Source organism: Chiloscyllium punctatum, chromosome 7, assembly GCF_047496795.1.
Source record: "Chiloscyllium punctatum isolate Juve2018m chromosome 7, sChiPun1.3, whole genome shotgun sequence".
NCBI classification, from domain to species: domain Eukaryota; kingdom Metazoa; phylum Chordata; class Chondrichthyes; order Orectolobiformes; family Hemiscylliidae; genus Chiloscyllium; species Chiloscyllium punctatum.
The window spans coordinates 53,532,444-53,545,687 of NC_092745.1; the positions used below are offsets into that span (position 1 = coordinate 53,532,444).

Genomic DNA, 13,244 nt, shown 5'->3' on the forward strand with positions numbered 1-13,244 from the left:
GGTCCATAGCAAGTGAAAGACTGAGTTAATTTTTCCACTGCTACCTTAGATGTAATTGTCTTTAAAAGAATAGATTCTGGAGTTAGGATTGTTGTAATCATACCTGCAATGTCTCACTTTTATTTTCAGTGATGGTCATATACAGTCTGTTTCCTTTCGACTGAGAAACCTGTGTGTGTATTAATTATGTGAGGTTTCCACACTAACTGACATGTATAGCATGTTTTACAAAACTGCAATGTGTTCCTAAGAGGTCTTGGCCAGTAAAGTGCCTGTTTATCAGTGTTTGTGTTTTCTGTGTTCCTGTATATTCTGCCATAGAAATATCACGTGCTCCTTTCAATATCTGGATGGTCCCACTCTTTGATGTAAAGCTGTCCATTCTTAATTGGCAACTTTAGGACGATGTCTCCACTTGCTCATCAGAAATTTGTTTTTAACATTAGAACACTCTAGAACGCCTTTAGCCTCAGCTTCAGTGGACTGTGTTACCTTGCCACTTCTGGATTTGCTTTCTAAGCCTTAATTAATGAAGAGGTGTAAATACTTCTTTAAGTCATCCCCATCACTATTCTGACTATACTAACAGCTGGTATTACTGTGGCCTCTGGTGATTGACTTTGTTTAGCCAATGCTCTGGTCACCATACATGATAGAAAAATACCTGAAATTGCTCCCGAAACTGTTATTTCTTTAATCACACTTAGACTTTCTGTTTCTTAGACAAAACTATGACTTTCACTCTGGTCAAAACATTATCAAAGAGTAAACCAAATTCACCATGGGTGATTTCTTCCCACTCCTATTATCATTGTTGTTTTCTTTATTCAATCATGGGACATAGGTATCATTGGCTGGGCCAGAATTTATTACCTGCCCCTTGTTGCTCTTGAGAAGATGATTGCAAGCTGCCTTTTTGAACCACTCAAGTCCATGTGCTGTAGGTAGACCCACAATGCCCTTCGGGAGGGAATTCCAGGACTTTCAGCCAGTGACAGGTGAAGGAATGGTGATATATTTCCAATTTAAGATGGTGAGTGGATTGGATGGGAACTTGCAGGTGGTGATATGAATGATTTGATTTTTAACAAAATTTTAGGCATGATTTGATGTTGACAATGAGATTTTTTTCTTAAATAAGGTTCCTAGTGTTAATCCCATATGAATACAAACACAGCAACATAATGTAGAAATTTTATTCAGAATCTTGCTGTGTTCACAGTGTCGGTTAGAGACAAAAAAAACAGCATATATTTGAATCCAAGGTAGACAAGCAGGAGGCTGGAAGAACATAACAAGCCAGGCAGCAACAGGAGGTGGAGAAGACAATGTTTTGGGTGTAACCCTTCTTCAGGACTTGGGGGTGGGTGTAAGGGGAGCCACAGATTGGGGGCTTTGGGGAGGGGCAGTGTGGTGAGGTGGGGATAGGTGAACACAGGTAGAGGGTACGACCTGGTTGGTTGATTGGAGGAATGAATCCAGTTGGTGGCTAGAAGGAAGGGTCAATGAGAGGAATGGAGTGGAGGGGGAGGGGCTAGAAAGGGATTCGGGGGATGGGAAGTGAGGCTATTTGAAATTGGAGAACTCAATGGTGAGTCCTCTGGGCTGTAGCTGCCCAGACGGAAGATTGTTGTTCCTCCAATTTGTGGTCAGATTCGCTGTGGTCAGAAAGGGAGTGGGCAGGGGAATTAAAATGGGCGGTGACTGGGAGGTACGGTCAGCCCCTGCGGGCCCAGCTGAGATACTCGGCGAAACATTCACTTCATTTACGTTTGGTCTCTCCAGTGCAGAGAAGACCACATCGGAAGCACCAGATACAGTAAACAACGATGGAGGTCTGTCTCACCTGGAAGGACTGTTTGGAGCCCTGGATGGAGGTGAGCAGGGTGGTGTGCTGGCAGGTTTTGCATCTTTTCCGGTTGTAGGGGGCGGTTTGAGGGAATTGGTGGGGAGAGTGGCGCAACCCAAGGATTGCCAAAGGAAATGGTCCTTGCGGAAGGCAGAGAAGGGTGAGGAAGGGAAGATGTTCATGGTGGTGGGATCCAGTTGGAGTTGGCAAAAGTGTTTAAGGATGATGCATTGGGTGCAGAGACAGGTGGCATGGTAGATGAGGACAAGGGGGACCCTGGCTTTATTATGTTTATAGGAGAGGGGTTTAGAGCAGTGGAACGGGGAATGGAGACACTGCAGTGAAGTGCTCTCTGGATGACAGAGGGGGGAAAAGCACATTTTTCAAAATAGGTGGACATCTGGGATGCTTGGGAGTGGAATGTCTCCTCGTCCAAGCAGATGCAGTGGAGGTGGAGAACGGGATGGAGTTCTTGCAGGGTATTGGTTGGGAGGAGGTGTAGTCCAGGTAGTTGTGAGAGTCTATGGGTTTATAGTAAACATCCATGTGGAAACTGTCATTGGAGATGGAAATGGAGAGGTCAAGAAAGGGGAGGGAGGTATCTGAGATGGACCGAGTGAATTCACAATCTCCACACCGAATTGGAGAAGGCGGGTGGAGTTCATATACTCCTGGAGGAAGGGAAATTGGTTGAATGGTTTTGCACAATTGTGGGCAATTTTGACTTTGGAAGGTACTGTAAATAGGTTACATTGAAATAATCACCAAGTCTGAAAAATCTTCCCTACTGAAGTCAGTGAAATCAAGTGCATTGTATAATGGACGATCAAAGTTATCTTGCTTCTACTATCCATGCATTGTTAAAATTAGCACCATGGGTAGTGGTTGGTTAAAGAAGCCAAAGGGCCACTTCAGCTTCAGAAGCTCTGTGGCACATGAACATCAAATATTATTAGAAAATAATTAGACTACATGAAGAATTATTTTACTAGTAGAGGTAAAAATTAACTACTGAATGCTGGAAAATAAAAAAGACAAGATAAAATCAGAAAAAGTTGGAAATATTTGGCTAGTCAATCAACCTCTGGAAAAAAGAATTAATATTTTGCATTTGAACTGAATCTCAATCAACACTCACATGTTTCCACCAGGCTAACTAATTTATTGTTCATTTCAAGTACTCTTTAGTTTTGCATAACCTTGTATTAACTGTTTTGGATTTATGTGTACCATTTGCAGATTGGAGACGAGATGATGATTACGGACAAATTATCCACATTATGGTCTATGTGCATTCAGTTATTTTAGTATTATCTCTAAGTAGTTAGCAAAACCATTGATTTTGTACAGGGTTGAATTGTATTCTTGCTCATGGATTTCAAATCCATGTTAATTAATGAACCCAGAGACTTCTACTGGTTCAACATACTGTATAGCAATTTGTTAGGAACATTCGGAACATTCTCCACATAGAAGACTAAATATAGAATTTCCCAGATGTCAAATGAAATCTCCTAAGTGGGGAAATTAGAAACAACCATCTGCTGATCATATATTTATACAAAGTTATTATCTTGTCAAATGTGATTTGGAACAGAGAGGAAATTACTTGCACAGAAGGATCAATGTACAGTATAAATAACAAACCCAAAAACTTATTTTGATTTAATTGAAGTATGAGTATATTGATAAAGTTTTAATGTTGACAGTGATACAATCACAACTAAAAAATTCCCCTTGATAATGAGAAACGTTTTGGAAAACATTTTTTTCCATGTGAAATTTAGACCATTGCAAAAGCAAATGGGAAAACAACAAATAGTTGTTCAGCTGTTCATTGTTCCCATAACAAAGACAGAATGAAAATGTCAATGTTGGCCTTTATAGTGAGAGGATTTAAATCATCGAACTTTAAAAGTCATGGAAACATAGAAAATAGGAGCAGGAGTAGGCCACTCAGTTTTTTGAGCCTGCTCTGCCATGCCCGATCATCCAACATAATGTTGTTCCCGTGTTCTCACCTTAAACTTTTGATCCATAGAATCTCTACAGTGTGGCAAGAGGCCATTCAGGCTATTGAGTCTGCATCAACCCTCTGAACAGAATGCTACCCAGTCCCCCACACTACCCATAGAACCCTGCATCTCCCATGGCTAATTCACCTAAACTACTGTTATGGACCAGGCCAGACCACCTCAAAACATTTCAAGAAGGTAGCCCAGATCCTAACTTTGTGGGTTGTTTTTAAGCAAGTGTAAAGTAGATATCCCACGCGAGAATCAGCTGGTCAGACTGCTTAGTTTTAAACAAAACAGAATTTATTTACAAGATTACTGAATGAAACACAAAAAAACAGAAAACAGAATACTGAATCATTTAACCTCTCTGAAAACCCAACAGATCATCCCAACTTAATGATGTTGTTCCAAATACTTGCAACAACCTCCATAAACACCCCTTGGCACAAAAGGTAAAATCAAACACAGGTTCTTACAAGAAAAAAAGTCAGAGAGAGAGGACCAACCTGGACCTGCTTCAGTGGGTTCAGCAGTCTTTTCACACCCCTGCTAAAAATACCAAACCAGAGGGAAGCTGAGCTGGGAGAACTGGCCACACAAGCATTTTTTTAACTTGGAGGCCTTTTCCTGAGGCAGTATCTGTTAGCTATTATCAAAGTGGCCCTAAAACCCTACACCCAAGACTTTTCGGAGTTTGCGTCATTTACAACCTTTCTGAAAAGAAAACCAAGGACTGCATAAAGGACTTGTTAAAGGAACAGTTTCATCACACAACACATCCCTGGATAGTATGGGCCAACTTAGCATGGTCAATCCACCTAACCTGCACATTTTTAGACCGTCGGAGCATCCAGTGGAAACCTGTGCAAACACAGGAGAACAAGTAAGCTCCACACAGATAGTGATCCAAGGCTGAAATTGAACCCAGGTCCCTGTGCTTTGAGGCAGCAGTGCTAATCACTATCCCCTTAGCCCTAAGAACTACAACTAACCCCTTCTTGAAACATTCAATGTTTTGTCCTCAACCACTCTCTGTGGTGTGGAATTCCACAGGCTCACCACCCTCTTGGTATAATAAGAATTTCTTCATCAATCCTATATAGCCTACTCCATATCCTTAGACTGTGACCCTCTGGTTCTAGACTCCCTTGTCATTGGGAACAACCTTCCTGAATTTACCCTGTCTAGTTATGTTGAATTTTACAGGTTTCTAAGCGATCTCACCAGCCCCCCTCCTCATTTTTCTAAACTCTAGGGAATTTGGTCCTGACCAATCCAATTCATACATCAATTATGTCATTCAAGAATCAGTCTGGTCAACTTCTGCTGCACTCATTCAGTAGGCAGAACAGCTTTCCTCAGATAAGGGGAGCAAAATTGCCCACAGTTACTCCAGGGGTGGTCTCGCCAAGGCCCTCTATAACTGCGGCAATATGTCCCTGCTTCTTTTCTTGTATCCTCTTGCTATGAAGGCCAGCATTGTCTTTTTCATTTTGTCTTTGTTATCAGCACGTTGAAGTTAGAGTACCAGACTTTAGAGTGGATGGGATTCTGGTCCATCTATCTCTCATTTCTGAGTGCAAAACTGTTCAAGCAGAGAGGAACCGCTAAATGCAGATATCTACTTAGAGAAGAAGCAGAATAACAGGATAACTGGCCTCTCGGATGTATCTGTTGGCCAAGTACGAGCAGCTTCTCTGACAGTGGCTCCAAGTGGACCACGGTCTTCCAGGTGCTGTGTAGGTTAGCTCAAAGTAGAAATCACTGATGTGCAAAACCACATGAGACCACAGGAAAATGACCAGCACTCTCATCCTCATCATATGTCATGTAAGCAGCCTGGCTTCCATGAGTCATCATAACATGGACAAAACTTATGTGCAAGATTTAACTTACTGTTGAGTTTGTTCAATTAGTATTGATGTCAGTTGTAGCTTTTTAAAAGAATACCAAGATTTTATATATTGTTTCAAACATACATGCTTACTTGTTGAATTAATATGAAAATTTGGCATTAATAATTGACTTCTCATATTTAATAAACAAGTACACAAATGTGTTCCATGTAGTAGTAAAAAAGTGAAATGTCCATAGTTTTTATAAGTTCTCATTAATTCTAATTTGTATTTGCAGTGGCAACTTGAAGTGGGGGAGGGGGGGTGAGAATATTAGATGGTCGGTGGGGTGTTTTGCCCTGCCTAAGTGGTCAGTAGCCTAAAATGTTTGCAGCAAGTTGCTATCCTTTTAAACTACTGTAGGGGCAAAAGCAGTAACCAAGTATACAACCTCCAAGTGAAACACCACATTTTAGTGAAAAAAGATAACTAACCTTCATCTTTCCTCTCTCCTATCCACCCACCCTACCCTCTTTCCAAGGTTACCGCTTTGCACCAAAGTCCCCCTTCCCCATTCCCCTTTTCTCCTTGTCATTCCCAATTGCCCCCACCTTCCTAATCCCCCCTCCATATTCCCTCATCCATTTTTTCCCTTCCCTCCCTATTACCCCCCATCCAATATCCCCCATTTCACACCATGTAATTCCCCACCGTCCCAAATCATCACATCCCAATTCCCCTACTCGAGTCCCAACTTCCTCCCTTCCTCTAATTCCCACCCTTACTGCCCACCAGAGGAGACTGTGGTAATGATACTGGTAAGCCAGACTAATGCTCAGGGGACATGGTTTCAAATTCCACCATAACAGCTGGTAAATTTGTAGAGTCATAGTCAAATGTACAGCATGGAAACAGCCCCTACAGTCCAATTGGTCCATGCCGACCAGATATCCCAACTCAATCTAGTCCCACCTGCCAGCACCTGACCCATATCCCTCCAAATCCTTCCTATTCATATACCTATCCAGATGCCTTTTAAATGCTGCAATTGTACTAGCCACCACACTTCCACTGGCAGCTTATTCCATATATGTACCACCCTCTGCATGAAACATTTTCCCCTTAGGTCCCTTTTATATATTTCCTCTCTCATCCTAAACCAATGCCCTCTAGTTCTGGACTCCCCACTCCAAGGAAAAAACTTTGTCTATTTATAAACCCTTCATGGTTTTATAAACCTCTATAAGGTCACCCCTCAGCCTCCGATGCTCCAGGGAAAACATCCCCAGCCTATTCCAATTCTCCCTATAGCTCAATTCCTCAAACACTGGCTCCAGCCTTGTAAATCTTTTCTGAGCCCTTTCAAGTTTCATAACATCCTTCCGGTACTCAGTAAAAAAATGTAGAACTAAAAGCTGGTGTAATAACGTCTGCATTGGTCACGGCTGAGCACTTAAGAAGGGCTGTGCTGTTAAACTTTTAACTTCATTTCTTTATTTTTCTGCCATTATCCTCTATGTCTGGTTTATTTCGGTTATTCTCAAGAATTCTCTGGACAGGAGCGACATTATACAGCACCCTTCACTGTATTTGTGACATATAGATGTAACAAATACACTTGACAATAAATAAGTCAACAATAATAGTTGTGATCTCGATTGACACATGAACCCCCAGCCCATATGGTTCACTTTGTGACTCCAGACCCACAGCAATGGGGTTGACTTTCAAATGCCCTCTGGGCAATGAAGGTGTTGGGGGTGGAAGGGGGTAGATATTGATGCCCACATCCCAGCAACAAATTAAAAGAAACCTCCTTGTCTCTCCTGCCTCCCCCCATGCTCCACCTTTACCCACTCTCCCTCCAAATCACACAGATTGACACCTTTCTATGTTCACCTCACCCCCCTCCGCCCAAGACACCACTCTGTCTCCATGGAGACGGCGGGGGGCGGGGCTTGTGTCGGTCCGAGGCCGCGCGCTTGGTCCTGCAGCTCCGGGCCCGGATAGACCAGGCCCACAGGCCTAGAGACCAGACTAAGGCCAGGCCAGGCCCCCCGCCAAGGCCCGGTGAGTGAGTGAGCAGGCCGTGCCGACACCGTCAGCCCGGGACTGGGCGAGAGACACCAGACCGGAGGAGGAGGAGGCGGCGGGTGGAAGGTAAGGATGAGACCCAGGGCTGGAGGGAGAGGGAGAGGGAGAGGGGAGAGGGAGAGAGGGGGAGGGGGGAGGGGGGGGGGGGAGAGGGAGAGGGGGGAGGGGGGGGGGGGGGAGAGGGAGGGAGGGAGAGGGGAGAGGGGGGAGGGGGGGGGGGGGGGGGAGGGAGGGGGGAGGGGGGGGGGGAGGAGGGAGAGAGAGAGAAAGGAGCATCACCCTGTGGAAGGAAAGGGAGTGCTCCCCGCCCCCAAAACCACCCAGGTCCCAGAGAGCTCCCACACCCATTGTCCCGAGGTCACAGAAACCACCCCTCTGTCTCCGCCCCCCCCCCCCCACTCCTCCGCCCTCCGCCCCCGCCCCCCCCCCCCCCACTCTCCTCCGCCCCCCCCCCCCACTCTCCTCCGCCCCCCCCCCCCCCACTCTCCTCCGCCCCCCCCCCCCCCCCACTGCTCCTCCGCCCCCCCCCCACTCTCCGCCCCCCACCCCCCCACTCTCCGCCCCCCCCCCGCCAACCCCTCCCCCCGTCAACCCCTCCCCCCGTCATGGCATCTGCCTCCCACCCCCTTCCTCCGTCACCGAGTTTTCCCCCTGGTCACCGAATCTCTCTCTTCCACTCCCCCCCCCCCTCCCCACTCCCCACCCTCCCCACTCCCCAGTCGTCTTCTCCTCCCCCCCCCCCCCCCAACACCCCCAAGTTCTTCCCCCCCCCACCACCGAGCTCTTCCTCCCGAGTTCTTCCCCCCCTGAGTTCTCCCCCCCTGAGTTCTCCCCCCCCCACCCCTGAGTTCTCTCCCCCCCCACCCCTGAGTTCTCTCCCCCCCCCCACCCCTGAGTTCTCTCCCCCCCCCCACCCCTGAGTTCTCTTCCCCCCCCCCACCCCTGAGTTCTCCCCCCCCCCCCGAGTTCTCTCCCCCCCCCACCCCTGAGTTCTCTCCCCCCCCCACCCCTGAGTTCTCTCCCCCCCCACCCCTGAGTTCTCTCCCCCCCACCCCTGAGTTCTCTCCCCCCCCCACCCCTGAGTTCTCTCCCCCCCCACCCCTGAGTTCTCTCCCCCCCCCACCCCTGAGTTCTCTGAGTTCATCCCCCCACTCTCCGCCGAGTTCTCCCCCCAACTGCTGAGACTCCCCCCCCCCCCCCCCCCGCCCCCCCGCCAAGTTCTTCTCCCCCCCCGACCACCGAATTCTTCCTCCCCGACCGCCGAGTTCTCTCTCTCTCTCCACCCCCCCCGACCGCTGAGTTCCCCCCTCGACTGCCGAGGTTTCTCTCTTTCCCCCCCCCACTGCCGAGTTCATCCCCCCCCCCACTGCCGAGTTCATCCCCCCCCCACTGCCGAGTTCATCCCCCCCCCCCCCCCCCACTGCCGAGTTCATCCCCCCCCCCACTGCCGAGTTCATCCCCCCCCCACTGCCGAGTTCATCCCCCCCCCCCAGTGCTGAGTTCATCCCCCCCCTCCCCCCCACTGCCAAGTTCTTTCCCCCTCCCTTTTCCACTCCCCCACTGCCGAGTTCTTATCCTCCCCCCCGACTACCGAGGTCTCTTTCCCCCCCCCCCCACGACCGTTGAGTTCTCCCCCATCCCCCACCGCTGAGTTCCCCCCCCCCCCCAGCTAATGTCTTCCCCAAACCCCCACCCCCCCTCCAGCTAAGGTCTTCCCCGACCCCCCCACCCCCCCTCGAGCTAAGGTCTTCCCCGACCCCCACCCCCCCTCCAGCTAAGGTCTTCCCCCCACTCTCCGCCGAGGTCTCCCTCCCCCCCCCCCCCCCCCCCCCCCGCCCCGCCAAGTTCTTCCCCCCCCCCCCCCCCCCCCGCCCCGCCAAGTTCTTCTCCCCCCCCCCAAGTTCTTCTCCCCCCCCCCAAGTTCTTCTCCCCCCCGACCACCGGGTTCTCCGCCCCCAACCACCGAATTCTTTCTCCCCGACCGCCGAGTTCTCTCTCTCTCTCCACCCCCCCCGACCCGCCGAGTTCTCCCTCTCCTCCTGACTGCCAAGTTCGCTTCCCCCCCCCGACCGCCGAGTTCTCCCCCCCGACCGCCCGAGTTCTCCCCCCCCGACCGCCGAGTTCTCCCCCCCGACCGCCGAGTTCTCCCCCCCCGACCGCCGAGTTCTCCCCCCCCGACCGCCGAGTTCTCCCCCCCCGACTGCCAAGTTCTCCTCCCCTCGACCACCGAGTTCTTCCCCCCCCCCACTGCCGAGTTCTCTCCCCCCCCCCCCACTGCCGAATTCTCTCCCCCCCCACTGCCGAGTTCTCTCCCCCCCCCACTGCCGAGTTCTCTCCCCCCCCCCCCACTGCCGAGTTCTCTCCCCCCCCCACTGCTGAGTTCTCTCCCCACACCCCACTGCCGAGTTCTCTCCCCCCCCCACTGCCGAGTTCTCTCCCCCCCCCCACTGCCGAGTTCTCTCCCCCCCCCCCCCCACTGCGAGTTCTCTCCCCCCCCCACTGCCGAGTTCTTCCCCCTCCCCCACTGCCGAGTTCTTCCCCCTCCCCTACTGCCGAGTTCTCCTCCCCTCCCCCCGACCGCCGAGTTCTCCCCAGCACCACCAAGTTCTCCTCCCCATCACAATGTTCCCCCCCTTACAACGTTCCACCCCCCCCTTACAACGTTTCACCCCCCCTTCCCCCGTCACAGCGTTTCTCCCCTTCCCTATATCTTTGACCTCCATTAGCCTAACACTCCTCCAAAATATCTCTCTTCCTTCAGTTCTGCTCTCTTATAAGCCCAGTTTTAATCACTTCACTGTTGTTAACTGTGCCTTTATTTGCTTCAATGCTGAAGTCTGAAATTTGCACCCAAAATATACCACTCACTCTCTTACTTGCCTCCTTTGAGGGGCTTCTTAAATCTACATCTTCACTTACATTTTTGAATATTTCTGCTAATGTCTCATTATCTAGCTGGATTACCAACTTTGCAAGAAAACATCTGAGATATACTTTAGAATGTTCTACTAGATTCAAAGTGCTTCATAAAGTTTCTATATGAAGCAAGTTGTTGCTTATTGCATCAGGATGTTCCAGAGTTCTTTACCATCGAAGAAATATTATGAAGTTTAGCTACTGTTGTATTGTAGAAAATGCAGCAGTTTATAACAGTAAGATTCCATAAACAGCAATTAGATAATGACCAGATAATCTATTTTCGTGATGATACTGAGATATATATATATATATATTTGAAAGAGTACTGAGGGAGATTTTAATTTTGCCAATTCTTCTCCTGAGATGCTAACAATCATTGGAATATGTTTCCAGATCAGGTCAATGAAAGTTGGCAAGTAATCTGTCTGTAGTAGACAACCTATCTGAGTATAACTCTATTTTGCCTGACCTCTATGTGTATACAATTAGTAACAGAACTAAACAAATAGTACTCAATTGTAAGTCCTCTGGCAGACTCTATCACCAACCTATCCCCACAAGTTCAAAGACCCAACTGTCAGAATGCTATTACAGTTTAGATTGTTTGGCCTAGGGTTTGAAGCTGGGATTTCTACTCTGGGCAGTTTGAGAGCTGTTGATAGAAATGTACATAATGTTGTACATATTCAGGCCAATTGCACTGTTTATTTATGTTACTTCAAAGCAGATTCTTCTTTGTAACAATGTTAAATGTGCAGAAAAACAAGCCACAGGTTTGGAAAGTGTGAGGGATCACCTGCAGGAGTTGTCTTTAAACTATCTGTAACATAATTGCAGTTGGTGCAAAAGAAACATTGTTTCTGTTTAAAGATGTATAAATTTAGCTGTCTCTTTGGCACTTCTATATTTTTAAAAAATTGACCATTATAATCCATTTGTTTGAAAGTATCTCTTACACTAGTGTGACACTAGTGTTTCATTAGCATGTGAGAGCTGAATAATGAAATTGAAACAAGTATCTGAATCTTAAGGACAGGAAGTATTATGGTGATGTAACGTGACAATTTGTTGATCGAGGTGTAAACCTCTGCTACTTTATTTCCTGGATCATCATGACGCAATGGCAGTAAACATTGATAGGAACTTGTAGACTTGCAAATTGTTTTCCACACTGCTACTGATTGTATTTGAAGAACTATGAGTGCTAAGCTATTAATTTGAAGACTTACAGAATGTTAAGTGTTTTCACAGCTGAGGTCAACCTAGTGGGTTGTTGTCATATAGTAGTAGTATCCCTAACTGTCAGGAAGCCTGGGTTCATGTCCCACCTGCTCCAGCTATAGAAAAAAACAACCATGAACTGTGGGCATAACACCCTTAGGGTCTGTTGTCAGTGATAGTTTCCCTACCTCTGGACCTAAAGGGCTTGGTTCAAGGGCCACCTGTTCCAGAAGTGTGTAATAACATTTCTTAACCGGTTGATTTAAAAACATCTGGAGAGGAGCAATGATTTCAGTTGCCCTAAAATTACAGTCACTATTTCTTTTATTCTTGGTCTGAAAGCCTTTTACTAATAGCACCAACCATTCCCATTTCCTGTTTTGGAAAATGGCAGGTGGGCTGCCAACAAAAGTTGAGAGTTTGATATCAATAAAAGTGATGCCAAAAATAATGACGGAATGGTGGAAACATATGATGTAATTATACTTTGTTAGCAGAAACATTTGTGATGATGCTGTCACTTTAACAAGTTTATTTTGTCTTTGTTTTTTGAAGAGAGGTCATAAAGGCAGAGGTGTCGAAGTGTCTAGTTGAACAATAGGAGGGGAGCGGCCAGTTCTCCCAGTTCAGGATTTTTCCAGTTTGTTTTAGCTATGACGATCACAAGATTTGAGATCCTTGAGACTTGTCAGCTTCAGTAAAGAATTCCTCTAATTTTCTTCTGAAATTTCTATCTGGAAGTTGTTCACTTGCGCTTGTAAGAATCTGTGTTTGAACTTACCTTTTTGCCATGGAGTGTGATTATGGGATGTTACAGTATTGGAACAGTTAATTTATAATAGGTACTGTATTGGGTTGTTAAGTTTCCAATAGTTAAGTTATTCTGAATTCCACTTTCTTTTGTTCGTGTTTCAACTTTAGTGTTTAAATAAACTCTGTTATGCTTAAAGCGAAGTGGTTTGACCAGTTGCATCACACCTGGAACACCCACTTCACATCTGCTTTTAAAATAAGAAAAAGTTAGGGTCTAGGGTACCTTCTTAAAATATTTTGAGGGGGTCTGACCTGGTCCGTAATAGATTAGTAACCAGAAAATTAGTGTATTTGTTCTGGTAGGATTGTAAAATCTTACAGCATAAAAGGAGCTCTCCTGGCCTACCATATTCTGCTGATACTTTGGAAGAATTATCCAATTCATCCAACTCTTTCCTCATAGCCATGCAAAATGATTTCAAGTATATCCTAGCTCCTGTTTTGAGAAGTTATTGTTGAATCTGTTGCCAACATCCTTTCAGACAGAACCTTCCA

The 13,244-nt window shown here is 47.1% G+C and overlaps 1 protein-coding gene across 3 annotated transcripts in view; it reads left to right on the forward strand.

Moving 5' to 3' along the window:
- Nucleotides 1-7,706: 7,706 nt before the first annotated feature.
- The window catches only part of vamp4 (vesicle-associated membrane protein 4), a 59,645-nt gene continuing 54,107 nt past the window's right edge, over nucleotides 7,707-13,244 (forward strand). For all 3 annotated transcript variants that reach the window (XM_072573556.1, XM_072573554.1, XM_072573557.1), the window contains exon 1: nucleotides 7,707-7,862. The gene's annotated coding sequence lies outside the window, so the exon portion shown is untranslated. The remainder of the gene's footprint in view (nucleotides 7,863-13,244) is intronic.